The 26,374-nt window shown below is 46.6% G+C and overlaps 1 protein-coding gene across 1 annotated transcript in view; it reads left to right on the top strand.

The window, feature by feature from the left end:
- NCOR1 (nuclear receptor corepressor 1) overlaps nt 1-26,374 on the top strand; it is a 4,682,182-nt gene that overhangs the window by 4,200,654 nt on the left and 455,154 nt on the right. The window lies entirely within an intron of this gene.

Raw genomic sequence — 26,374 nt, 5'->3', positions numbered from 1 at the left:
CCCCAACCCTCGAAGAACTTCAAGATCAGACCCAAAAAGCATTTCAGGAAATAGAAACTTACCTGTCCACCCTCCAGCTCATTCTAAACCCCAGCAAGACCAAACTGATGTTTTTCACCAACAAACCATCCAGTAACCACTCGCCACCCCTCACCATTCATTCCACCAGTGGAACCACAATTGAACCCGCATACCATACCAAACTCTCTAGTGTAACTATAGATGACAGGCTAAAATTTGATGTTCACATTTCCCAGTCAATTAAAAAAGTCCATGCCAAACTTGGATCTCTCTGCTGTGCAAAACCTTTCCTTACAAACCAAGCCAGACTAGCCACTGCTATATCCCAACTTCTATTTACCTTACTCTACTGCCCACAAATATTTACAAACCTCTGCAAAACTGATCTAAACAACTTATCATTCTGTTGTAATAAAATCGCAAAATTTGCCAGCAGCTATCCCCACAAATCTCATCACTGCTCTGCTCTTCCAATAACTGAATTGGCTTGAGCTTCCCAACCTGTTAACACTAAACCATCTCACCTTTGCATACAAATTCATTCAAAACCCTAACTTATGCCCCTCACTTTCCAACCAAGTTGAACCTCAAGTCTGTACAAGGCCCCTAAGATCCTCCAACAGACTGATGCTAAAATTAACCCAGTCGCACAGCTACCATGGTGACGGTCTCTACTGTAATAAAATAGAAAAGGCCTGGAATGCTCTCCCCCAACACATTCCAAACACTCCCAACTACTTTTCCTTTAAAACTAAAACTAGAAAACATCTCAAATCCAAGTGGATTTGCTCCTGCTGTTCTGGCTAATCAATCACCCCCCTTATTACTTTGCTCTTCCCCCTCTCTAAGCAACCTTATCTCTGACTCTAGCCCATGTTAAAATATCGTTACTATGCAGTAAACAATATACATTCTAAGGGTGCTACAGCTGATGACTCAGTAGATGCTTCTCTGTCAATCAGTTTCACTCGTTGTTTATCTGCAGTGCTGCTCACAACCTAATTTTTATCTCTGGATTTCTGGAATATATATGTTCAAGCTTTACATGTATTATATGTATGTAATAATATGATTTTATGATTGTGTTATCTTTACAATGCTATTGAATGTGGAGCTTTTCTTCCCAGATCTCCGCTGAAAATGGGCTCCTTGGCCCCGTCAGACACTACTCGGTTAATAAATGTAAAATAAATAAGTATATAAATATTAACACAAGAATTGGGGACAAAGCCAAAAATACTGGTGGGACAAAGACCCCAAAACAGGGACAGCTTTTAAAAATTGGTTGTATGGACTCTCACACCATTGTCTCACCAGTCAAGCCGCTAAGGCACAACACAAAAACAAACATCTTAGTCATAGGCGACTCAATTTTGAGACACACACATGTCCCTGTCACCAGGTTGGATAAGGAAAAAGTCACGGTCAGCTTTCTGTCAGGTGCCAGGATCCGCCACATCACAAATGCACTCAAGTCTCTCAACAGGCGCAGCTATGCTTCCACCATAGTCCATGTTAGTGTGAATGACATGAGATGTACCTCACTGGGCTATATGAAGAGGGACATGGTGTATCAATATTCATTAAAGGTAAGTATACCTCTATATTTGTTAAACAGCACAATTCCCTTGAATTACTTCAGGTGGAGTTGACTTGTAGGTAAGACCCCTCTTCAGGTTGACAGCTATGGGACCCCCTACATCAATCAGGACATCCACTCAGCCTACCTGGATCTACTTGAGCCAATCAAGATACAACCAAACACCCTAGTTTTGGGTGACTTTAATTACCCATCCATTGACTGGATAAATTATACGTGTTCTAAGTCACTTGTCCAAAGGTTCCTGGATTTCATTAACTGCAGTGCCCTGGACCAGCTTTTTGACACACCCACAAGGGGCTCAAACATCCTAGATGTTCATCGTGTTTCACTGTTGCAGTCATGACTGTACGGTTCTCCCCTGCCGGCAGGCAGTCCTCGGTCGGCCAGAATCCCAAAGTCTGGGTCCGGTGTCGGCTGCTCAGCCATGCTTCCTGATGTCAGAGCGCCAGGAGTACAAAGCTGACAGCCGACGCCATGTTCTCCAGTCTTTCTTGCCGTGCGGTGATAGCAGTTCACAAGTGCCGGTCGGCTGACTCCTGACAATTTTTTATAAACGTACTTCAGTCCGAAGACTTTATTCTCCTACTCAAAGCTAAGTACCCCATTGGGGAAACTTTTTTCTTGCTCCAGTCCGATGTCAGAAAAAGTTAATTGTATTTCATGTGGGAAGCAAATACCTCATAAGGATTTTCATTCTTACTGTATTCCTTGCTTAGGCCCTGACCACGACGTAGCTAGTTGTCAGTTTTGTGCTAGATTCAATCAACGTACGATTAAACGAAGGTACGATTTTGCATTTCATTACTTCGGTAGGCATTTTAATTATAAAATGTCGTCTGATACGGTTCCGGTTACCGGAGTTCACAAACGACGCAAGGATAAAGACAGGCCTCCGAGGTTCAAATCAGACGATGTTGTACAAGCAGAGCCAGCTTCAGGTTCGGCCGTCGTCAGTGAGGCGCTTTTGCAGCCCCTGTCGTCAGCCATTTCGGAACCGATGGCCGAAACGGACTCCCACGAGGAACCAACTAGACCTTTGAATATTTCTGTTGCAGGACCTTTGGACAATGCTCCTTCGGATGGGTCCGGAGCCGCTGTGCAGGTACTGGCTTCCGAAGGGGTTTTCAGACCTACTCAGCTTCTAATAAAGGCAAAGCCAAAGGCAAAGACTCCATCCAAATCAAAGGCTGCAGCCCAGGCCTCTTCAGATCTGGCACCCAAGTCTCAGAAACAGTTACTTAAGATGGCGGAGGACTTACTTACTATGATTAGGGGTTCACATCCCCCTCCAGATAAAAGGCCAAGGCAGGAAGTATATTATGACTCCTCTGATCAGGCTTCTGTTTCTTCAGTTTCATCTTCTGACCAGGAATATTATTTCCCTCCTTATGAGGATTCTGATGCTGAGGAATCCATTCCTTCAGCTTCTCCCCCTGAGGATTTTTCTTTTGGGGAAACTTTGCATGAAATGAGGGAACATTTTCACTGGGAAGGACAGGAGTACTCTGAATCTAAGAAAAGACTAAGGGATTTTCTTCTTCTTCCCCAACATAGACCCCTGGCTATTCCTCCTATTTTGGATATTGTGGATGATGCTTTTTCGAGGCTAACTTAACTCCTGACTCTTTTCCTCCAGCTCCTGTTAAGCCAGACAGATATTATAGGGTTCCTGATTCCCACCAGTTTTTATACAAGAATCCTACTGCTGATCCTGAAACCATTTCTCAGGGTCCTAAGGGGGTTAAGGCCGCTTCTGCTAAAAAACCCATTCCCACTGAGAAGGATTCCAGATCTTTAGAAAGATGGGGCAAAAAAGTGTACACTTCTGTTACTTTATCTATTAGGGCTTTAAACTGTCAGTTTCATATGCTGAAATACCAGCAATTTCTTCTGTCTGTTTTAAAACAAAAGCTAACTTCCATTTCCGCCTGTGCAGATAAGGAATTACATGACTTAATGCATGCCACTGAACAAGTTGGGAAGCATGGTTTACACTGTGGATTTGATGCCTTGGAGGCTTCTTGTAGGACTGCTGCCTCTGGCACAGCCATTAGAAGGCATGCATGGTTAAAGGAACAAAACTTGCCAGATCAAGTAAATGCTAAATTATTGGATGCTCCTGTTCAGCATAATGTTTTGTTTGGATCTAAAGCTGAAGAGGTGATAAAGAAGATGGAGGACAAGGCAAAATCCATGCAAACAGTTAAAGATTTCTTATAAGTACAGCCACCCAGATTTAGTAGGAATTGACCTACAAAAAATTGGTCCTTTCCCAGTTCAGGCAGGCCTCAGAGGGTTAGATACAAATGCTCCCAAGGAAGGCCTCAAACGCAAGCCTCTTATAGACCAAGACAGTGGACTGCTTCCACCCCTAGGGGAGGAGAGGACAGGTCGCAAGGTCATAGAAAACAGACTCAATGACTCCCTCTGTTGGGCTGCAGGAACTTCTTGCCTGGAAGCTCCTCTCGGAGGAAAACTTTCTCTTTTTCACCTAAATTGGACTTGTATAACCCAAGACAAGTGGGTTCTGGATGTGGTTTCAAGAGGTTACAAATTCTATTTTCATACCCTACCAAGACCAAGCGGATGGCCAGATCTTCCAAAACATCAATGGTTAGAGGCCTTAAACCAAGTGGAAGCTCTCTTGGCTATGAAAGCCATAGAACTGGTTCCACTTTCAGAGATGGGACAAGGTTTTTACTCAAGGCTCTTTCTAGTCCCCAGAAAGCAAAATTCATGGAGACCCATTCTGGATCTGTCAGTCTTGAGCACTTTTCTCGAGATACCTAAATTCAAGATGCTTACTCTACAGCAACTACTTCCAATGCTGACCAAAAATGCATGGATGGTAACTTTGGATTTAAAGGAGGCATATTTACACATTCCCATCAGGCAGGAATGAGAAAATACCTCAGGTTCAAGGCAGGATCGAGGCACTATCAATTCTCTGCGCTGCCCTTTGGATTGTCTACTGCGCCCAGGGTCTTCACCAAATGCCTGGCTCCAGTAGTAGCTTATTGCAGACTCAAGGAAATTCAAATTTACCCTTATCTGGACGACTGTCTTATTCAGGCAGTTACTCCAGCATCTAGAATTTGTTCAGAATCTTCTCAAGTTCCTGGGATTCACTGTAAACATAAAAAAGTCAAATTTGACACCCTCACAACAGATAATTTTTCTGGGTGCTTTTCTAAACACAACAACCCAGATGGCATTTCTGACATACGAAAAACAATTACAGCTGGCTTAAGCTTTCAAAACCTTGGCAACATTAACTCGGCTTTCTGCAAGGAAATTCCTGCAGGCTTTGGGTTACATGGCCTCCTGCATCCTTCTCGTACCATATGCAAGACTACATATGAGGAAAATACAGTGGTACCTAAAAAGTGTATGGTCTCAGCATTGCCACAGTTTAGACATACAGATCACCGTCCTGCCTTGTCTTCAGAAGGAATTCCTTTGGTGGTCCGAGGCATGTACTCTAAACAAAGGAAAACCCTTCAGTCTGCCTCCAGCCACTCAGATACTAACCACAGACACCTCAGATTATGCATGGGGAGCTCATTTTCTGGGCAACTGTCTGCAGGGCCTTTGGACAAAGGATCAGAAGCACCTGCATATCAATTTAAAGGAAATGTTGGCCGTTCAGAAAGCTCTATTGGCCTTCAGGAATCTTCTACAACCAGGACAACTACTGATACGGACAGACAACACCACAGTTATGTGGTACATAAACAAGCAAGGGGGATCTCATTCCTATCCCCTTTGCAGACTAGCCATGAATCTATGGAACACAGCTCTAGCTTGCAAACTGGACCTTCAAGCTCAGTTTCTACCAGGGAAGCAAAACTTCCTGGCAGACAGTCTGAGCAGAAACCTGTCGGACCCACACGAATGGATGCTGGACACCGAAATATTCAAGATGATTACAGCAGTCTGGGGATGTCCTCACATAGACCTCTTTGCATCCCACCTCAGTCATCAACCACAGATTTTTTGCACCAGGACATTCCACGAACTAGCTTGGAAAGTGGATGCACTATCATTCAGTTGGAGAAACCTCTCGGGGTATGCCTTCCCGCCTCTACCTCTTCTTCCACGGGTATTATTAAAGATCAAACAGGACAAGCCCAAGATGATACTCTTGCTGGCCCCAAATTGGCCTCGACAGTTTTGGTACCCAACACTGAAAAACCTTTGTCTGGAGCCCTCTTGGGTTTTACCACAGACTCCGAACCTTCTGTCCCAACACCAGGGTCAGGTTCTGCACTCCCATGTCAAAACTCTCAGCCTGGCGGCCTGGTTAATCCAGGGTCTATGATTCATTCTCTCCTACCCAAGCAGGTTATGGATGTCATTTTAGAAGCCAGACGTCCTAGCACTAGAAAATCTTATGCAGGAAAATGGAAAAGATTTTGTTCCTGGATGCAGGCTCAGGATTCAGATCCTCTTATTCCTAACATTCCTCTGATTTTACTTTACCTGACAGACCTCTTAGATAAGGGTCTCTCTTTCTCTTCCATAAAGATACATGCCTCTGCTATTTCTGCTCATTATAATACAGACCCTCCAATCTTTTCCCACCAGCTCATGAGACAGTTTCTCAGAGGAGCTAAGAACTTAAGGCCCCCCTAGATCTCCACCCATTCCTGCTTGGGATCTCAACTATGTTTTGGAAAAACTCACCTTACCTCCTTTTGAGCCTGCTGCCACATCTGACATCACGTTTTTTATCTTGGAAGACAGCCATCCTGTTAGTTCTGACCTCTGCCAGGAGAGTTTCGGAGTTGCAAGCTCTCATGGGTGTGGAACCTTATATTATTTTTCATCAAGACAGGGTGTCTTTAAGGACTAATCCTACTTTCATGCCTAAGGTGGTTTCCAAAGTGGCTTTAAATCAAACTATTCACTTGCTAACTTTTTTCCCCACTCCTTAAAATAAGGGGGAAAGGATCTTGCATTCCTTGGATGTACACAGACAACTACGTTTTTACCTGGACAGAACCAAGGACATCAGGAAATCAGAGCAATTGTTTGTTTCTTATGCTTCAAGTTCCCAAGGTAAAGCTATTTCAAAACAGACCATTTCTAAATGGATTGCTCATGGAATCAGATTTTGCTATTCACACCATGGAAAGCAAATCCCAGGGAGTATTAGGACTCACTCTACCAGAGCTGCTGCCACTTCAGCTGCCTTCCTCAGGGGAGTTCCTACCAAGGGCATTTTGGAAGCTGCAACTTGGAGTTCAGTGCATACTTTTTCTAAGCACTACAATCTACCTCTTTACTCTAAGTCTAGGGCAGGCTTTGCTTCTGCAGTCTTGCAGGGCCTTTTAGCCACCCCCTCTACTTTATGACCACCTCCCTTTTATTCTGCTTTGGGATTCAACCCTATAGTCATGACTGCAACAGTGAAACACGATGAACATAGTACAGGTGTGTACACTTACCATAAATGTAGATGTTCGAGTGTCTTCACTGTTGCAGTCTGGGTTTCCCTCCCTCCTGTCCCCTCTTATTTTTTCTTGTGTGGTTCCCTTTTTCACCCTTCTTCTGAGGTGTATTTGCAAAGGGTATGGGATCTTACTCATTTTGGAACACCTGACATCTGGGGCAAGAAAAACTGGAGAACATGGCATCGGCTGTCAGCTTTGTACTCCTGGCGCTCTGACGTCAGGGAGCATGGCTGAGCAGCCGATGCCGGACCCAGACTTTGGGATTCTGGCCGACCGAGGACTGCCTGCCGGCAGGGGAGAACCCTACAGTCATGACTGCAACAGTGAAGACACTCGAACATCTACATTTATGGTAAGTGTACACAACTGTACTATTTGGTGCTAACCAACATGGGGAACTGCTGCACCACACCCACTGTGTGGCTATCCCTGGTGAGATCTGACCACAAATCAGTCTCACTGGAAGTAACTACAACACAAGACCCCCCCCCCCCCCAGTAACAATTAGACTAAAAAACTTCTTCAAGGTCAATTACCACCCCTTACATGACAGCATAAATAGCTTCATTGCCCCTCCCCCCACTGTGGAATAGACACCTGTGCTTAGTTATACATCAGTGATTTATAGGAGCAACTGCAAAATTGTATCGAGTCTGCTGTACCTGATAGAACCAAAGTAAGATCTTTAAGGAAAAACAAACCTGCCTGGTGGAGAACTGCCATTAACTTATTACATCCGAGTGATGCCTCCAGGTGCATCTGCAGTTAACTCCTACTGACGCCTGTAGGTGTCAAATATTGCTTGTTCATATTTGCATCAATAGTTCCAAAACCATGTTATGTACAAGGTTTTAAAAGATTTCATCTTAAAACTTACACAATGGCAAACTTAGCTGCATTAATACTTGATCTCTGTCTTGTGCAGGTAAATAGATATTAACTGTTGCTTTTATGATATTAATTTATATAGATATAATTTTCACATTAGAAATATCTCAACAACCAAGTAACAGAGATAGAACTCCTTAGCCTCATATGAAAGCTCTCAGCTAGATGAATAAAATGCTGCTGACAGTGTGTGTGTAACTTGAGAGGTTGCTGAGATATTGTAAGCTGTTTAACTATTACATTTGTAATATTTTTGACTGTTTACTGTGACATAAAATTTGGTTTAAGACCTAGAACCTAAAGAATACTACCACTATAAAATTAGTTTGTGCTGAAGAGCTTGCCATTTATACTTCTTTCATAACCCCGATGGTTCCAGAAATATGAACATTTGTTTCAACTGTGAGTACATAATTTGATTCTGTCAAAAGGCTTAGGCTCCACCCATTGGATGTTTACAGTGCAAACTTCCTGAACTCCATTGGAGTGAATGAGTTGCTATACAATAGGAGAACAAAATTGCTATCTGACAGTAGGAGTGAACATTCTCAAACCTGAAAAACACTCCCTCCTCAACTTAATCAAATAAGACTCCTAGTGAAACCCTCCAAAGCTAACTATGAATCAAAATTAGCTTCCCTAACTAACGGTAACCACAAGGCGTTCTTTATTTACATCCGTAACCTCAAAGTTAAGGCCCAGATTTGCACTGAACTCTTAGTTAATGGTACTACATATACAGAACCTGTGGATATAGCAAACCTGCTGGCTGATGGGTTCAATGAAAACTTCACTCCCCCTATTCCCATCACATATACCCTAAAGTATCCCTAACACTTGTCCCCCCCAGTATCTCCAAGGAGCAGGTCTTAATCACCCTCTCCCAAGGCAAAAAACCCAGTCTCTATGGGACCAGACAACATTTCGGGCTGTGTTCTACATGGTTTAATATAGGAGTTAGCATGTCATTGGGCACGCTTTTCAACCACAGCCTAACCACTGGTTTCATCCAAGCAGAATAGAACACAGCTACTGTCATCCCTTTGCACAAAGGGGGTGCATTCACCGACCCCGTAACTATACACCCATTAGCCTGACCAGCCTTATCTGCAAGGCCATGGAAAGAATCACCATGGACCTTAAAGGTATAGGAAATCTCCGAACACTTGACTCCACCCAGTTTGGCTTTGTCAAGGGGAGATCATGCCTGTTAAACTTGGTGGACTTCTTTCAAACAGTCACCAAAGCCCTAGACGAGGGCACATCTTTGCATACGGCCTACCTAGACTGAGCCAAGGCCTTTGACCCCCCCCCCCCACCCCCCACTCAGCCATCATTGATAAACTCACCCAGCTGGGTATCAAGGGTTTCAAGCTGGCTCACTGATAGAACTCATACAGTCAAAATAGGGGACTCCACCTCCTCCAGCAGACCAGTAACCGGTGGTGTTCACAAGAATCTGTTCTGGGACCCCTACTGTTTAGTTTTAGCCTTTACTTTGGAGAAGTAGATTCCAAGGGACGGTGGCTGAAAAGTTTACTGATGACTGCAAACTGGGAGCAATCATTAAAACCCCCCAGGGATGTCAACATCCTGCAAGAAGGTTGTATGCATTCTGAGACTCTGCCATGAACAGACAACTTCCTAAATTTTGTGCCAAGGTCCCAGATCCTGTGGTCTGGAAAGTGAACGTTCTACCTTTCTCTTGGAAGGAGATGTTTCTGCATGCATTACCCCCCCCCCCCTCTCCTACAGAAGGTCCTATTGTAGGTTCAACAGGATCAGACAAACATCTTGTTGGTGACTCCCTTTTAGACAAAGCAGCACTGGTTCCCCCTTCTCCTGCACTTAGCCAGGCGCAATCATCGAGTTACCCCACAGGATGAATCTACTCAGGGGACCCTAAAGCATCCACAACTGTAAACCCCGAACCTGACCTTGTGGGTGATAAGGTTTTAATCCCTTATAGACTCCTATTCCCAGAAGACATGCTACAAGTTCTGCAGGAGGCCAGAAAACCTGCTTCTAGGAAATTCTGTATTTCCAAATGGAAAAGGTTTTCCATCTGGTGTCGGAAAAAGGACCTAGAGCCACTGATAGTTGATGGTTCCGGTGGTCTTGTCCTATCTGTGTGAATTGATAAGTGCTGGGTTGTCCTCTTCGGTGAAGGCTCACTTTTCAGCCATCTCTGCTTGTCTGCCTATGTCTTTACCATTAGCCTTCAGGTTAGAGGTTAAACTGTTCCTAAAAGGCATCCTTCATATTAGACCACCAAGGAAACCAATACCTCTTCTGTGAGATCTCAGTTTTGTGTTAGAGAAGTTCATACTGTTACCGTTTGAACCTAGAGACAGGGTTTCCCTTTGTACTGGCCCCTCCTTTATGGCCAAAGTGGTAAATGAGTTGTCCTTTAATCAGTCTGTTAATCTACCTATTTATTTTCCTTCCCATCCCTTCAGTGTTCCAGTGAGAGAATTTTGCATACCTTGGATGAGCACAGACAACTCCAATACTATCTTGAAAAAACCAAACTTGTATGCAAGAATGAATGCCTGTTTTTGTCGTACCACTGGAGGAGTCTGGGTGAATCAGTTGCCAAGCAAACTATTTCCAACTGGATTTCTAAAGCTATTTCTTTCTGATATCTGCCTAATGGTAAGAACCTTACTTCTCCACTGAAGGCTCACACTACAAGAACTGTCTCTTCTGCGGGGGCACTTTTTAAAGGTTTTGGACACTGGCTCTATCCTGGAGGCAGCCACATGGTCCTCTGTTGATACCTTCACTAAACATTACAACCTTGACACCATCTCCAAGTCCAGAGCTAAGTTTGCCAGAGCAATTCTATATGGGTTTGTAGAAAAAGCATCTGCTCATCCTCAACTTGTCCCAAGCTTGAGCATTGGCATTCTCCCTTGTGTGATAAATACTGCACAATATGAATAGAGGGACATAGAATAGTTGTGTAAAATCTTACCATAATCAGAAATGTTCTTCTCTTCTGTGTGCTGTATTGCTCTCCCTCCACTGCTTTTACTCTGATGCTTACCCATTTTTTTCCTGCTGATATGTTTCTCAACTAGGATCTCAGGCTGGTGCTGGGCAGCATACAGTTCTGAGGTAGGTGTATACTGACATCCGCTTTATACTAGATGTCTCTTTATGGCCGACATATGCGTGATGTTGTGTGGTGTAGCACATACCATGCAGTAGCATATAGCCTTTTGGATACTGGCTGGACGTATGAGTCAGCCAGAGGTGGACTCCCTTATGTGATGAATATTGCAGTATATAGAAGAGGAGGACATCTGTGGTTATGGTAAAATTTTACACAACTATTCTTTAGTAGTTTACCTTCCCTCCCTTAGATTTGTGTGTGTGTAATTTTCCCCACTTAGTACGTTCGCTCATCACAATGGTGATGGACAGATTGACAGATGAGATCAGACAGGAGTCCCCGTGGACTATGATGTTTGCAGATGACATCGTGATCTGTAGTGAGAGTAGGGAGGAGACCCTGGAGAGGTGGAGATATGCTCTAGAGAGAAGAGGAATGAAGGTCAGCAGGACTAAGACAGAATATATGTGTGTGAATGAGAGGAAGGATAGAGGAATGGTGAGGATGCAGTGAGTAGAGGTGGAGGTGGTGAATGAGTTTAAGTACTTGGGATCAACGGTTCAGAGTAATGGTGAGTATGGAAGAGAGGTGAAGAAGAGAGTACAGGCAGGATGGAGTGGGTGGAGAAGAGTGTCAGGAGTAATTTGTGACAGACGAATACCAGCAAGAGTGAAAGGGAAGGTCTACAAGAGGGTAGTGAGACCAGCTATGTTATACGGGTTGGAGATAGTGGCATTGACAAAAAGGCAGGAGTCAGACCTCGACGTGGCAGAGTTGAAGATGTTAAGATTTGCACTGGGTGTGACGAGGATGGACAGGATTAGGAATAAGTATATTAGAAGGTCAGCCCAGGTTGGAAGGTTTGGAGACAAAGCCAGAGAGGCAAGATTACGTTGGTTTGGACATGTGCTGAGGAGGGATGCAGAGTATATTGGTAAAAAGATGCTAAGGATGAAGCTGCCAGGTAACAGGAAAAGAGGAAGGCCTAAGATAAGGTTTATGGATGTGGTGAGAGTGGATATGCAGGTGGTTGGTGTGACAGAGCAAGATGCAGAGGACAGGAGGAAATGGAAACAGGTGATCTGCTGTGGCGACCCCTAACAGGAGCAGCCAAAAGAAGAAGAATAAGAAGTATGTTCGCTCATGTTTGGTGCCCTTTTTGTAGCTAGTTCCCCCTGTTAGTGTTAGGGTTTTGTAGTTCCTTAGTTATGTCTGAAAGCCCTTTGGTTTTGAAAAGTGCTCATCGTGCAGTTGGAAGATGCCTAATTCTGACTCGCACAACTAGTGCCTGTATTGTTTAGGAGCTCCTCACCTGGAAGCTGAGTGCGACATTTGTTCCGCATTCAGCCCCAGGGCCTTGCCTGAGCACTGAAACAAGATTATTCTGAAAGGTATGGTGAAAGGGAGGTCCTTTTGTTTCCCCCCTGTAAGGCTTTCTCTTCCGATTCCAAGAGGAAGACCCCTTCTATGCTTTTGGTGGCTTCTAAAAAGCCCAGGCTGTTTGATTCTAGATCCCCTGGGCTGTCTCAGATCAGAGATCTTCAGATCCAAGGTCTTTTGATTCTTCTGCCGCTTCAGATCAGAGAGCCTTGGATACAGTCAAGGCTAAGTCTGATTTGGATCTGCCCGGTTTGTCGGATCCAATCACTTCCTTTGCTGGGCTGTCGGATCCACTCATAGTCATAGTAGACATTGCTTCACCTAGTAAGTCGACTCTTAGGCCCCGGAGCCAATCTCCGGATCACTGGTGCTGAACCTTGGGGTCTCAGGAGGCCAAGTCTGCCCACTCCTCCACTTCCTCCAGATTGTCCAGGTGTTTATTACCTTCTCATATGGCAGGATGTTGAGGAGCTTTCTTAAAGCCCAGATAGAGCTGGGGCTTCTGATGTCCCCAGCCCTTCCGGCTTTGGACCCTCTCCAATTCCTATTCTCCATTGTCCTCTTCCAACCCAAGGGGCTTTGGAATCTCAGAATTAAATTACCTGGGGTCAGATCCCAGTGGGGTCTAGGATTCTCTTTTTCTTAGCCCTGTCAGGGTCCTTGGTCTGTTCTGTTCACCTGGCCTTGGATCAGAGTGGGCCCCATGCCGGAGTGGTCAGCACTGACTCCACAGGGACGGGGTTGGGTCTAGGTTTTTCGGACCGATCTCTTCTATCGTGGGCTTCAGACCGGTATCATCCGTGGGCTGTGGTGCTGTATCAAAGCCCACCCCTCCACCCTGGAGGACTTCTCCCTCTGGGGGAGGAGGTGGGACTGTTTCTAGCCTGTTGCCCTTTTGAGTGGTAGAGAGGACCTTCTCCAAGACTGGAGCTTCATCTCCCACCCCTCCAGGTCCATCCATGCCCCCCTTTGCCTTGGGTGATAAGATCTCCCATCCTGTCCAGGGTCAGCCCTCCTGTTCTAGCCTTCAGGGGGTTTTCTTCCTCTCACAGGGTCCCTGTGTCTTCCAAGTCCTCCCTGGAGCCCCCCCCCCACAGAGGAGGCACCTCATAAGGGAAAGTGCAAGAGGAGGCACTTGGACTCGCTCTCAGAGTCCCTCACAGAGGATACAGACCTTGATGGAAGAGAGTGGTCCCCCAGATCTCCGCCCAGTGATGTTTCCTTCATGGACATCCTTGTGCTCTTGAAGCAGAAGGGTGGATGGGTCTCACCAACCCCTGTCTTTGGAGGAGTCCGTGTTTCTGAAGGCGTTTGGGTCGGGCCCATCTACCTCCTGGGTGTCACCCCCCCCCCCCGATGAGTTGGTAGATCTTATCACCATCAGGGCGTGGAAGGAGCCCGACACTGTCGAGCCAGTGCCTAAGCAAGCCGATAAATTTCTTAGCCACCCCCCCATGGACCCACCCCTTTTGGGGAAAAGGAGTTCCAGTCGATGTCATCATGGTTGCTGCTGCTGCCACCAAGAAGGAACTAGCAGAGCAGAGCTCCACGATCCATCCCCGAACAGGGAGTCCTGGGCGAGAGTCTGTCATGGGAAGTGTGCACGCCTCCGCTACCTTTGGACTGAGGGCAGTTAATTACTTGCGCATTTTACCTGCCTCCAAAGGGACTTGGTCAAAGAACTCACCACTTCCCCTTACAAAGTTATTGCTGGTGGAGGACCTCAAGAAGGTGTCTCTCAAGCTTTCTACTCTGACGTCCCTTGCTAATTTTGCGATGAGATTAATTTCCACTGTGGTGGAAGTTGCCTCTCTTGAGCATCAGGTACTGCCATAGGTGTAAGGCGGCATGCCTGGCTGCGACTATGTGGGTTTGCGGAACCCTTCAAAAAGCACCTTTTACCAATGTTCCCTTTGATGGGTCCACCCTCTTTGAATCCTCCGTGATGGACACTTTGACTTGTAGTGAGTGGGAAGGGAAGATTCTGTCCACAGTCAGGATCAAGCTTTCTACTCCTCAGAAGTCATTCTGCAAGACCCAATGAGGAACTAGTAAGATGTGGTTCCAGAAGGCACTCTTCCTTGCAGCATGCTCCTGATGATTCCTCTTCCAAGAGTCAGGGGAGAGGTTTCAGTTGCAGATGCCACCCTTGAGGTGGGGGGGACCTGCCGAATCAGAACTCCAGGGGAACTTTTCTCTGGGAAGGCCTTTCAGCACTCATGAGGCAGACATTAACTCTGATCAGTGGGTTTTAACCATCGTTTCCAGGGGTTATTTCATTTCTTTTTTGGAACCCCCTCCTATACAAAGATATCTCTCCAATGTTCCACCGTGTCAGAGGGAATTGACCTTCAAGGAAGTTCAACAGCTTCTTCAAAAAAAAAAAGCCATCCAAGAGGTCCCAGCAGGGCAAAGAGGATCCGGAACTTAACTCTCACTTCTTTTTAGTGCCAAAAAAGATGGGGGGGGCATCCTATTTTGGACCTTAGCAAGCTGAATCTATCGGGCAAGAAGTCCAAGTTCTGGATCGTCACTGTTCAGTCCATTTTGCCTGTCTTACGCAAGGATGACTTGGTATGCTCCATGGATCTCCAGGATGCTTACTAGCACATCAAGGTAGACAGGCTCTCTAGGAGGTATCTTTGCTTTTGATTAGAGGCCAATCATTATCAGTTCAGAGTTCTACCCTTCAGACTCAACACAGCCCTCTGGGTGTTCACCAAATGTATGGCAGTGGTAGTGGCTCACCTGCAGCTTCAGGGATTTCCATACCTTGACAATTGGCTCCTCAAAGCACCCTTGAAGCATTGACTGTCACAAGCCATCCATTTTGTCCTCCTCCTGTTCAGTCAGTTGGGGATTACTGTCAATCTTTTGAAATCAAATCTAGTCCCCCACACAAAAGTTAGAGTTCATAGGACTCCAGCTAGACTCCGTTTCAGAGATTGCAGCATTGCCTCTACACAGACTTCAGTTGATCCAGGAGCAGGTCACATAGATCTTAGATCTTTCACACCCTCCAGTTCACTTGATTTTTTGGAACCTATGATCCATGGCTGTGGCCATTCAACTTGTTCTTCTAGCAAGGTATGCCATGCAAGTTTGGCAGTGGACTCTGTTGGTCCAATGGTCTGTTCTGTCTCAAACCATGTCCATAAAACTTGACACCTGTGTGGCTTCAATCTCAGGATCTCATCTTGGGTAGGCCCTTTTCTCTTCCTCTGCCCAAGGCTACCACGGATGCTTTCCTGTTGGGGACATTTCCAGAGGAGAACTGTCCAGGACATATGGTCCCCTGTAGAGACCAAATTGCACACATATGTCCTAGAGATGAGAGCAGTCCTATTAATGTTGCAAGCCTTTTAGAACTGCCTCCTTCTAGGGATGATTGCAACTCAGACGGATAACATGGCAGTGGTGTGGTATGTCAACATGCAGAAGGGAGCATGGTCTTACCCGTTGTGCAGAGAGGCCATGAGAGTGTGGGAATGGGCGATGTCCTCCAAACGCTTTCTTCTTGCAACGCATATACCCGGGGACTTCAGCGTGTTGGCCAATAAACTCATCAGATCTATCTTGAGTCCTCACAAGTGGTCCCTCAATCCTGTGCTGGCAGAACATAGTTTTGACCACTGGGGTCAGCCGTGCTGCAACCTCTTTGCATCCCTAACCAACCACAAGTGCTGCATGTACTTCCCCCTGATCCCCACTTCCTGGGGAGTCACTGAAGGATGCTCTAGTATGGGATTGGTCTCCGGGTCTCCTTTACACTTTATCCTCCTGTCCCTCTAATTCCCAAGGTTTTGCAGAAAGCGCAATACCCGAGGACATCCCTGATCTTCATTGCCCCTTTCTGGCCTCGTCAGCCGTGGTTCCCTTCAGGTCTCATCTGTCATATCCTTCCTGGGTACTGGATCATCATCTGGATCTGATCTCCCATCCTTCGAGGCTTCTTCTTCCAAATCTTTGAATCCTTTGTCTAACTGCATGGTTTCTCCAATTCCTGTTATTTTGAAAACCATCCAGGCTGGTGTCTTCCATCAAGCATATTATCCTAGCCTCCCAGAAACCTTCCACCAGAAAGGTTTATAATAGTAAATGGAAAAAGCTTTCCTATCTAGGCTAAGAACAGGCATCTGGATCCTTTTTCTGCCTCTGTTTCAGATATCCTTTTGTTCTTGTCCTCACTTTTCCAGGCAGGGACAAGTTTCTTTATTATTAAGCTCCAGTTGGCGGCAATTTCTAATTTCCATGAAAACAGTGAGCCTACTTTCTCTTCTAGACTTTGCAGACCATTCATGATAGGGTTTTTCCTTCTAAGACTGCCTATTAAGGACCCCTGCCCTTTTTGGGACTTAACTTTAGTGCTGCAATCTTGAAGTGTCCCTTTGAACTGGCCAGTTCATGCATTTTCAAATTCCTGTCATGGAAGACTGCCTTCCTGGTTGACATAACTTCAGCTAGAAGGGTTTCCGAATTGCAAGTTCTTTCCATTGCTCCTTCATATATGATCTTTCACAAGGAGAGATCTTTATTTTTTGCCCAAGGTTGCCTCTGAATCCAATCTAAACCAATATATTCAGTTGCCGGTGTTCAACTATTCCAGTTGCTGGTGTTCAACTATTCCAATAAAGGTGAGTACATTCTACATACCTTGGATGTTCACAGACAGTTTATGGTTTTATCTACACAGGACCAAACAGTTTCGGAAATCAGATCAGCTCTTTATGGCTTTTTCACCTAACAGACATGGCCTGCCAGTTTCTCAGGTGACTATGGATTTCTAGCTGCATTTCTACAGTATGCAACAGCAGGCATCTTGAGGTTCTGGGAAGAATTGGGGCTCCTCCTCCTAAGTCCGTGGCTACGTCCTCAGCGCACATGGCCAAACTCTCTCTTGATGACTTTTGTGCTGCTGCCACTTGGTCTACACCTCACAACTTTATATCTCATTACAAGCTAGATCTGGTTTCCAGGAGCAGGACTTTTTTTGGTTGCACAGTGCTCCAGCATGTCTTTCCTTCAGGCTTCCCAGAATGTATGGTAGCTGGGGACTCTGACCCTTCTATGAGGAATAATGACATGGATAACATCAGATAGAGTTCTGTAGTTACTTGGCATCTGTGTTATCCTATGTCATTATTCTTCACATTTCCCTCCCGCCATCTCCCTTCCTTGTTGGATTTTGAGGAAGTTGGAGTGTTGTTTTGGGCTTAATTCACCTTTTTGTATTTGGTAATTGGCCTAGCTTTATTAGCAAACTCGATTTGAAGGTTGGAGGGCAGCAGGGTATTATGGGAGAGGGAGGAGCTTGAGCCTTGGATCTGTCTGTGCTAAGTTGCAGGCTTGGATCCAATATCCGATCTTAGACCCTTCTATGAGGAATAATGACATAGGGTAACACAGTTGACAAGTTGTGGCTAATACATCCCTCTCTTTTAGGAGGGATCCCATTTCAAATACCTTTAGCCAGGGTTCACCTTGACTTGGAGGGTGGAAAAGGAAGCAAGCATGTAGCTGTGTTTGAGGATATTCCTACAGATGTCGTGATAGGGAAAGATTTTGATAATGCAGCACCTTGTGTGCATGCAGTTACACACAATGGGGCTTAGAGAAGGCATGCAGTTCTGGTAGCCTGGAGGAGACCCAGACAGACCCCCACACCTGAAGCTGGGACTGGTAATTTAGCTGTTTCAGGGAGGGAGCCACCATGTAACAGTGAGTCTGAAAGTGAGCCCCAGCTGTTGGTAGGTAGTGATATTCCTGTGGGCGGGGTGACTGCAAGGGCAGAGGTGAGTGGTAGTACTCAGGCTGACAGTGAGGCTTTGCTGTCAGAAGATACTAGGCTTCCTGTGGAATGGGAGCTGGGAGAGGTCACAAAGGTAGAGTTGAGATGGACTCAGCTTTTGGACCCTACCTTACAAGGCTTGACGGGAGACAGTTAAGGAGACACCTGATGCTCAAGGAAAGGTGGAGTCTGTATATTGAAACAAAGGGTTACTGTATAGAGGGTGGACCCCTGAGGCAGAGCTAGAGGGTGAGGTAATGCAGCAGTTGGTAATGCCCAGAGCCTACCATCTGGCACTTCTAGCCATAGCCCATGACATTCCTTTTGCAAGTCATATTGGCATAAAGCATACCAAGAGACGTATTATGCAGACCTTTTATTGGCTTTGAAATGCAAAGGATGTAACAGGGTACTGTGGGACCTGTGAGCAGTGCCAAAAGGTAGGCAAGGCAGAGGACGAGGTCAAAGCTCCATTGATTCCCTGTAGCTCTGATTAAGAAGCTGTTTCAGAGGGTAGCTGTGGATATTGTGGGGCCCCTGAGTACATAGAAATATATCCTGGTGGTAGTAGATTATGCTACTAGATAACCCTGAGGTGGTGGATCTGTCCTCCATTGAGGCAGGTAAGGTTGCAAATGCTTTGTTAGAGATTTGCAGTGGGTTACGTTTCCCAAGAGAAATACTGACAGAGGTGCCAATTTCATGTCAGACTTTTTGGCTTGACTGTGGAAGCATTTTGGGGTGAAGCACCTAAAGACCGCGCCCTACTACCCTCAGGGTAATGATCTTGTGGAGAGGTTAAACTGTATACTACATACTACAGGCATTTGCAGACCAGTGTAGGAGAGAATGGGACAGATATTTGCCCTATCTGCTGTTTGCATACATATAGGTATCCCAGGAATCCACAGGTTTTTCACCCTTTGAGTTGCTATATGGCCTTAGGGTGAGGGGGCCTTTAGATATAATTTGTGAGTGCATATCCCCCAAGGAGTCTGTTGTGGCATATGTCCTAAACTTCAGGACAAGGCTTGGGGAGTGCCTGGCAGGAGCCCAACAGCAGAAAAAGGTGTGGGGCATCAAGTTATAGTGTTCATTACTGTCAGACACAGTAAACTGCAGTCAGCTTGGGGAGGAACCCTTCTAAGTGGTAAGGAAGGTCAGTAGTGTTAATTACATGGTAAACCTACTAGACTGGAGGCAGGGGCATAGATTGTCCTATGTTAACATGAAGCCTCAGCATGTCAGGAAGGTCCTGGGCAGACTTTAAAGAGCAGAATTGACCATTAATCTCAGTAAATGTCAGATGGGTATGGCAGAGTTAAGTTACCTGGGACATAGACATAGAGTAGGGAGTGGTAAGATTAGGCCACAACCTGCCAAAGTTGAAGCCATTCAGACGTGGTCTGCCCCTGTTACCAAAGAGTAGGTGAGGGCAAGAGCAAGGTACTATAGAAAATTTGGTCCTAATTGTAGTACAGTAGCTGCTCCCCTTACAGACCTGACCAGGAAAAGCAGGCCAGATAAGGTAGCTTAAAGGGGCTTTGGGAGGACCCCTCTGTGTTAGCCAGTCCAGGTTTCAGCAAAGAATTTGTTGTGCAAGTGGATGCTTCAAACCATGGGGTGATGGGGACTGTACTCAGCCAAGTTTCCTCAGAAGGAGAAGAGCACCCAGTTGTATATCTTAGCAGTAGACTCCAACCCAGGGAGGAATGTTATGCAGCTGTAGAAAAAGAATGTCTAGCCATAGCATGGGCACTGCAGAAACTTCAGCCTTATCTGTATGGAAGGAAATTTACTGTGGTTATAGACCACAATCCCTTAACATGGCTACATAGTCAACCAGCAAAATACCAAGTTATTAAGCTGGCACCTAGGGTTACAGGCATATGACATGACAGTACAGCACTGTAGTGGGGTCAGCAATGCCAATGTAGATGGGCTCTCAAGACAGGGTATTGGTTAATGTGTTCCAAGCAGGCCCATTTCTCTCAAGCAATGTTTTTCCAGGGTCACTTGAAAAACTAGCTTGAGTCTTCAAAAGTGGGGAGAGATGTGACAATGTGAGGTGTTGCAGTCGGTGCCAGGGAAAATAGGGTAGTGCATGTGTAACATATGCCAGCATAGCTAGCTGGAGTTTTGTAAATAATTTTGTGTCATTTGACTATCACACTGACTTGTACAGATGCTTGTGTTAAAATGTATCAACAGTGTTGTTATAACTGATTAAATGTATATGTTTAAACAGAGAATTCTGGAAGGTAAGAGTAGAAGTTTTTGAAAATTGTTCTATTGTTTTCTGATACTGCAACAAATCTCAGCAGAGCTCTGTGTGTGTATTGTAGCAGAGTCAGGTGGTCTAATGTGATGTCATTCTGTAACCGGCACCAAGAGGATGGAAATCTCACAGTAGTTGTTTTGTTTTGTTTTCTTTGGAGCCTAATATAAAAGGTCTGTGTCAGTTATCAGTCAGTGTAGTTCAGATCATTTGGAAGCTCATTACCTTGCCATGTGGAAGTAAGTATCCCAGCATGCTGTCTTGCCTTTCTGTATTAATTAAGTTGGCGTGGGAACAGTTATTCTTTAGACAGCCAGGAAATAGTGAGATTATTTATTGATGTAATGTGATTCTATCTCGCCTACATTCATTACTGACTGTTTCGGAGCCGAGAATCGTCTCCGACTCGGCCACTATAACTAGCACGAAGTCTCTCATTGGCTGGGTTAACCCTGTATCCCAGGATGCATCATGCCCAAACCCCCAGATCTCGTTTGCTGCTCCTAGAGTAACGACGTGGTCTCGACTTGGCTGTGGCTAAGTACCCTTTTCTTGTCTTTCAATTAGAGAAATTTGAGTATTATTATTATATCAAAAGCTATTTTAATAGCTACGTTGTCGATTGTATCCCTGGTTGTGTCTGATTGTGTTGTGGTTGGTAATCCTTCTGTTTGGCGGGCTAGGCTCGTTTGAGTTAGAGGGCCTTTGCCCTATCTTGAGTGTTTATTGTACGGGCGTTTAAGTTAGAGCCTCCCCCCCCCTCCCCTACCTTGTGTTGCGAGTGATTGTCTATTTTTTGGATATTGTTGCTGCTTATTGATTGTTCTTTATGTCGGGCAAGGAACCTAAAGAGCATAAGCCATCTGGCTTTAAGAAATGCGCTAAATGTGCTTACAAAATGCTGCTAACTGACGGACAGGCCAACTGCGTATATTGTTTCGGTGCCATACACTTGCAGGAATCCTGCAGTGTGTGTCATGCTTTCTCAGCCAGGGTGTTACAGGAGAGAAAAAATAAATTTATCCTCGAGGGTTTGCTTAAACCCTCCTTTGAGGAAACTTTGGCTTCCTCTCCTCCCTCTGAGAAACCTAGATCAAAGTCAAAAATGAAGTCTCTGGCTCCATCTAGTTCTTCGGAGCCTCCGGAGAAAAGATCTAAGATTACTTCTCCTTCCTTGGCTCCACTGGTCTCGGAGCCGCAGGAAGCACCATCCAAGGATATGTCTCCTTCCTCGGCTCCACTGGTCTCGGAGCCGCAGGAAGTATTGTCTATTGTGGGGTCGGCTTCTTCGACTCCATGATCGTCGGCGCCGAAGGAGGTTGCAGTAGTTCTCGAACCTACTTCGGCTCCGATCCTTTTGGAGCCGATTCGGAGCCGTTCCCCTACCTTTATCTCGGTTCCGACTGAGAAGGTCTCTCGTTCCCTGTCAGTCTCTTCCAAGTCCTCCAGGCTCTCGGATTCGGGTGTCGATAGGGTGGTCCAGAGGCTGCTCCAGTCACCAGTGTTAACTAAATTATTTTCGGCTCGAGAGCCAGCTACTATATCTGTTCCGTTTCTTCCTCCTCTGACAACCTCGGTGTCGTCGGAGTCTGCCGAATCTAGTGAAGTCCCTGGGTCGGCTCCGAGACCTCCCGCTAGTCTTTCGGATCCGACATCGGCTCCAACCTTTTCCATTCCGTCTACAGGTTTCGGTACTCGGGTGTCCTCAGTCGGACCCGAGGGGGATACATCGGGGCTACAGACTGCGGCTCTGAGTCTCCCCCTTGGTGCTTCGGCTAGGGGTATCCCGACTCCAGTCATGGTCTTGGAGGCGGGTTTTTCATCCGATTCGGGTGGACCTGCCTTCGAGGCTATGAGGAGCACACTGGCCAAGTTCATCGTGACTTCACCTGAATCAGCAACTCCTTCCCTAGATGCTGCAACTAGAGCTTCTGGTGCCCCCCTATCTCTGGACAGCAGAGCTCCCGGGCCTGAGGATACCTCCATGTGTGGTCCCCTACTTTCTAAGGGCCCTTCAATTTCTGTCCCTGAAGAGCCTCCCAGGAAGAAGTTGTGTAAGAGGAAGCACATAGACTCCCCAGATGAGTCTGTCACCTTGGACACCGACCTCGATGATGCAGAAGGGTCCCCGAAGTCATCCTCGGCTGATGTCTTGTTCTCTGATATCCTGGAGATCTTGAGACAGCGGGGCGACTGGCCTTCCAAAAACCCTTCTGAAGAGGAGTCGGTCTTCCTCAAGGCCTTCGGAGCCCAGCCTTCCGCCTCCTGGGTGTCTCCACCCTTCGATGAATTATTGGATCTTATTTGTCGAAGGGTGTGGGAACACCCTGACTCTGTGGAGCCAGTTCCTAGCCGCCCCAATAAGTTTTTATCTGCGCCGCCTGGAAAAGAATTTCTGACCAAGGGAGTACCTGTGGATGCCATGGTGGTGGCGTCCGCCACCCAGCAGGATGTGGCGGAGGCTTCTACATCCATCCATCCTCCTAATAAGGAGTCTAGGAGTATGGATAGGTATGAGAAGCGTACCCCGTCTTCAGCAACCTTTACCTTGCGGTCGCTGAATTACTTGTGTCATTTTACACGGCTCCAAAGTGATCTCATAAAGGAGTTGGGAGATACCCTGTCGGGTAACCTGCCTGAGGCGTTGGCTCAGCCTGTTAACGCCCAGCTGTCTACCCTTTCTTCCATCGTCAACTCGTCCATGAGGCTCATATCTTATGCAGCCGAAGGGGCGGGTAGAGCAGCGAGTTCGGGCGTAGCCCTTAGGAGGCAAGCTTGGATGCGCTTGTGTCATTTTGCAGAGGCTTTCAAGTCTTCTTTCACGGATGCCCCATTCGATGGGTCCTCTCTTTTTGGACCCTAAGTGAAAGACACCCTCACTAGATGTGAGCAGGAGGGCAAGACTTTGTCTGCTGTTGGGGCCTGCTTTTCACTTCCCACTAGGCCTTATCCCAAGGCTCAGAGGGGAGGGAAAATGTGGTTCAGAAAATCTCAAAAGTCTTCCCTTGCCCATCAAAGTGACCCCCCCCTCCAGGGGCAGAGGAGGGGGGAATTTTAATGGAAGACGTTGCCCTAGAGGCGGTGGAGGCCCCTGCAATACAGGAGACCGCGAGTCCTTTCGTGGTTCCTCCTACCAGTGTCCCTGAGGGATTACCCAACTCTGTGTCTCCGGAGCCAGTCGGGGGTCGTTTTTCGGTGCATCTTCAGGCCTGGGAGTCCATCACTCAGGATCAATGGGTGCTTCGTATCATCACCGGAGGTTACACCATTCTGCTTTTTCATTCCCCCCCCTCCGTCAAGGAAAATCCCGGATGTTCCACCCAGTCAATGGGATCAGGCGGCAATAGAGGTTTCAAAGCTGCTAGAAAAGGGAGTCATCCAATCAGTCCCTGCAGACCAGGGGACTTGAGACCCGTTCTGGATCTCAGCCGTTTAAACTGCTTTGTAAAGAAGCCCAAGTTCCGAATGGTCACTTTGCAATCCATTTTCCCATTGCTGGAAAAAGGAGTGTGGATGTGCTCCCTCGACCTCAAGGATGCCTATTATCACATCAAGATAAACAAGGCTTCCAGGAATCTTTTACGCTTCCGGCTGGGAGCCAGTCATTTTCAATTCCGGGCCCTGCCCTTTGGTCTCACCACAGCCCCCAGGGTGTTCACCAAGTGTCTGGCAGTGGTGACAGCTCACCTGAGACGTCTAGGATTTCAGGTGTTTCCTTATCTAGACGACTGGCTCCTCACCACCCCCGCCAGGCATCTACTTGTTCAAGCCACGAGAGCTACTGTCAAATTGGGCCATCTTCTAGGGATTTCATTCAATTGGGCAAAGTCTGTATTGCTGCCATCACAGCGTGTTGCCTTTATCGGCGCAGAGCTAGACTCTGTAAAGATGAGAGCCTTTCTACCGACAGAGAGAATAAAGGTGTTACAGGCCCAGGTCCTGGCTTTACTACCCTGCAGAAAAGCCCAAGCCAGGTGGGTTCTTCAGTTGTTGAGATCAATGGCGGCTACCATTCTCCTAGTTCCGCTGGCCAGGTTACACATGCGAATACTTCAGTGGCTCCTTTCGGCCCAGTGGTCATATCAGGAATGCCCCTTGTCCCACCCGATCCTCATCACGGAGAGATGCCGGCAAGATCTGCGTTGGTGGCTTCTTTCCTCCAATCTGGACCAAGGGAGACCCTTCAGCCCCCTGTCCCCTATTACCACAGTAACCACGGACGCCTCCCAGATAGGGTGGGGGGGGCATTATCTGGGCGAGACGGTCCAAGGTACGTGGCAAGACCACGAGGTTCACTTGCATATCAATGTTCTGGAGATGAGAGCGGTGCTTCTAGCATTGCAGGCACTTCACAGCTCTCTTCCCAAGGGAACTATTGCAATTCTCTCCGACAATATGTCGGTTGTCTGGTATCTGAACAAGCAGGGAGGAACCAAGTCCTACCCCCTTTGCAGAGAGGCCATGAGAGTGTGGAATTGGGCGATCGCTTCCCAGCGCTTTCTAGTGGCAACGCACATTCCTGGGAAGTCCAGTGTGATAGCAGACAGGCTGAGCAGAGCTATTCTGATGTCTCACGAGTGGTCCCTGAACGACAGAGTGGCTGCACAGATCTTTTCCGAGTGGGGTCTTCCCTGCTGCGACCTCTTTGCCAGTCCCCTGAATGCAAAGTGCAGCAATTTTTTTCACTCTGATCCTCTCACAGGGGGAGTCTCCCAGGGATGCTCTAGTCCACATTTGGCCCTCCGGTCTGCTCTACGCCTTCTCGCCAGTCCCTGTACTACCCAGAGTGATTCAAAAGGCCTCCTGCTTGGGAAGCAAAATGATTTTGATCGCACCACACTGGCCCCGTCAAGTTTGGTTCCCCTTCCTTCGGAAGTATGCGGTGGATGGCCCTTGGATTCTGGACCCAGCTCCAGATCTATTGACTCATCAGTCAAGACAGCGCCATCCATCCCTACGAACTCTCAAGCTCGCTGCTTGGCTCCTCCACTTCCGACCTTAGTCAGACAGCATATTTTTACCCCGGAAGTAGTTCATATTCTGTCTTCCTCCCACAAGTCTTCTACTAGGAAAATATACTCTAGTAAATGGAAGAGATTTGCAATTTGGGCTCAGCAACGTGATCTGGACCCTCTTACAGCACCCCGGTGTCTGCGGTGTTAGATTTCTTATTACACTCTTTAGACCAGGTTCGGCTGCTTCCACCATAAAGGTTCAGTTGGCAGCAATCTCCAATTATCATGTTGCACATGAGCCTTCCCTTATGGGCCATAAGCTGTGTAAAGCCTTTCTGAAAGGAGCCTGGTTGCTGCGCCCTCCAGTTTCGCAGCCCGTCTTGCCATGGGATTTAGATGTTGTGCTCAGAGCTTTGACGTCCTCTCCCTTTGAGCCTGCAGCCTCCTGCGAATTGAAATTTCTGTCATGGAAGACTGCCTTCTTGGTAGCTATAACTTCAGCCAGAAGAGTATCTGAGCTCCAAGCTCTTTCTGCTAAACCTCCTTATTTAATTTTTCATAAGGACAGGGTATCGCTGCGACTTAATCCTTCCTTTCTCCCTAAGGTCTCTTCTGCCCTTTGTCTCCACCAGTCTATTGAACTTCCGGTCTTTTTCCCAAGGTTCTCCAACAAAATGGAATACAAATTGCACCAGTTGGATGTGCATAGACAACTGAGGTTTTATTTAAATAGGACACAACAGGAGAGAAAATCAGATCAGTTGTGTGTCTTTTTTGGACAATAGAATGGGCAGATCTGTAGCTAAGGGCACTATAGCTAAGTGGATTAGAGACTGCATCTCATTTATTTATGCTTCAGCGGATAAGGATCTTCCTTTTCCAGTTAA

Source organism: Protopterus annectens, chromosome 13.part0, assembly GCF_019279795.1.
Source record: "Protopterus annectens isolate FY-2018-M chromosome 13.part0, PAN1.0, whole genome shotgun sequence".
NCBI classification, from domain to species: Eukaryota; Metazoa; Chordata; order Ceratodontiformes; family Protopteridae; genus Protopterus; species Protopterus annectens.
The sequence above is the reverse complement of the archived record's forward strand: the minus strand, read 5'-3'. Positions and strand labels throughout refer to the sequence as shown.